At 37.3% G+C, this 2404-nt stretch overlaps 1 protein-coding gene across 1 annotated transcript in view; it reads right to left on the minus strand.

Annotated features, from left to right (window-relative positions):
• The window catches only part of LOC102380343 (myocardial zonula adherens protein), a 79174-nt gene that overhangs the window by 38946 nt on the left and 37824 nt on the right, over positions 1 to 2404 (minus strand). The window lies entirely within an intron of this gene.

Consider the following 2404-nt stretch of genomic DNA (forward strand, 5'->3'; position numbering starts at 1 on the left):
ACAGCAGTTTTTGCAATTCAGTCTAAAATGCAGAATGCTAAGGCTACTGAAGTGTACACAGGCAAACTTCTGATTGTTTTTTCATCCTTTTTTTTTTTTTTTTTTTTTTTTTTTTTTATGGATTTCAGCTGCAGTTTCTCCACCTGTGATTTATGAATTGCTGTTGTCATATTTAATTGTCAGATTACTGTTGAGAAACTATATCCAGTGTTTTTCCAGTCAAACTTATTTACTTCTTCACACTGGAAAAGTTGGAAAAACAGAGTAACTTAAAAGTAAATATAAAAGAGAAAAAAATAAATATTTCTTAAGAGTTTATAAGAGCATTTGTTCCCTTTTGGCAAAATGTTAGCTATTTTTTTTGCCAAAGAGCAAGGGGGATTTTTTAATTGTATACACTTATTTCTTACATATTATTTCATTAAAAGCAAAATGTTGCTAGTTGTAAGGAATTCTGTAACATTCAAGCAAAACTTTTTCATTTCCATAACAGAAAGCAATAGAAAAAAAAAATCAGGAAATAAAGCAGAGACATACAGGTAATAAAAGAAGATGAAAAGACAGAAATACTAACACACCAGGAGACCCATCTCTTGTAGGGCAGGAAGCATAGCCAGAAGAACTAGATCAGGTGTTTTGCATAGCGAGATCAATAGGGAAGTTGAAGTCACCTGACAGAAACTGCTGTCTCAATTTAGACTTGATGGTAAGGTCAAACAAATAGCACTGTGCAGCTAATCAAGGAGTGGGGGAAAGAGGCTTTACAAAACAATAGCTAGCATATAAAATAAGTTTCACATTGATCAGCTGCATAAAAAGGTAAAGCTCCAATTTACACTATCAACACAAGGATTTTACAATGTGGTAGCTGTCACCTATTTTTAACATAGTCACTGCCTTATCATAAAAACTGGATATATCCAGCATGAGAGCATGATCCATCTCCCACAGACATGCAAGTCGCTCACCTCTCTGGTGAGGATTATCTAGAGAGGTATAGATCAAAATGACATGTGAAATGCAGAACTTCTGATACAAGGAAGTGAGAGACCTCCAGTAAATAAGAACAATTCTTAGGGACCAACCCTTCCTGCCCATGATTGCTGAATTGCAGCCTATTCTGGCCAAGAATGTTTAGCCAAAACTCAGTCAGGTCCTTAGGCTAGCCTAAAATACATATCAAGTAAAGAGCAGGGAGCACATCCGATGAATCCTTTACTAGTCATTTAAGTCCACTTTGTACCACGAGGCCAACTTTGAACCAAAGATCTGGGTCAAACTTTGCAGTGTCATCACTGCAACCGAATGTGACTCAGAGGAGCATTAAGTAAGTAATATGTAGTAACAAGCATGGGTTTTCTGAGATAGTTCTTGTGATTAGGCCTTGCCCAACTCCAGGATTCCTTCAGATATCACCTTATTCTTAGAGCTGGCAGATTTCTTACAGATCTTTACTTGTGTGTTAACTTGGTTTGACAGGTTTCCAAAAAAGGGTGTTTTAGCATATGCAAAGAATTTCTGAAGTCAGGTTTTGTAATAGGTTGCTTAACTTTTCAACATTCCAGCTATGGGAATGTCTCTTTCACCTGAGCATGTGCTCTGTGACCTTAACAAGGAAGCAAACTTCATTCCTTGCACAGCTAGCTTCACACTGGAACAGAATTTGAGAAAACACCTTTTGAAATGCTTACTGTTCCATGCACAACACTAAATAAGATGCATCACTTGGCAATAGCAAAGGACTGAATGCTTTTGTTGCACATGCTTACATGTTTTTGTTGCACAACTAGTCCCACATACCATCCGAACAGCTGCACTTTCTTCAAAACCAGGGCATTTGCTGTTGAAATTTCAATTCTCATAGTAAGACTACAAAACTACAGTTTACATTTGGTTTGTAACAGCTTTGTATATTTAGTTCTATATTCAATGATTCAGAAGCACATGCATAATACTAAAGCAGCAGGGTGAAAATTCTTCCATTTTGAGAGATGGGATTACAATGTCACTGTCTGGCACTTACTGACAAATAATAAAGAGCAACTGTGAGCAGGATAAAACATTTGAAAAAGTTTTACAACAATGAAGCATTCCTTTCGCATCTAGCAGGCCAGGGCTCATTGGGCTGAGGAGGCCAATGCCTGGTATGAAGGGCTAGGGAAAATAGATGACTGGTGAAGGAAGTAAGAGTATTCAGGGCTATGCTCCTGGAACTGTCCAATAATTCAACAGAAGTTGTGATTGGGAAACTGTCTTTTAAAAATGTGGTTTGTGTAAAGATCATACTGATCTAATCTTAGGTGCTGCAAAGTTCCGAAATCAAGCCATTAGACTTGTTCCATGGATAAAATCTAATTATTGGAGGGTTGTCTTAAAATTAGTCCCTCCTACTGCTTCCGTAGGG

This window comes from Alligator sinensis, unplaced genomic scaffold, assembly GCF_000455745.1.
Source record: "Alligator sinensis unplaced genomic scaffold, ASM45574v1 scaffold311_1, whole genome shotgun sequence".
Lineage (NCBI taxonomy): Eukaryota > Metazoa > Chordata > Crocodylia > Alligatoridae > Alligator > Alligator sinensis.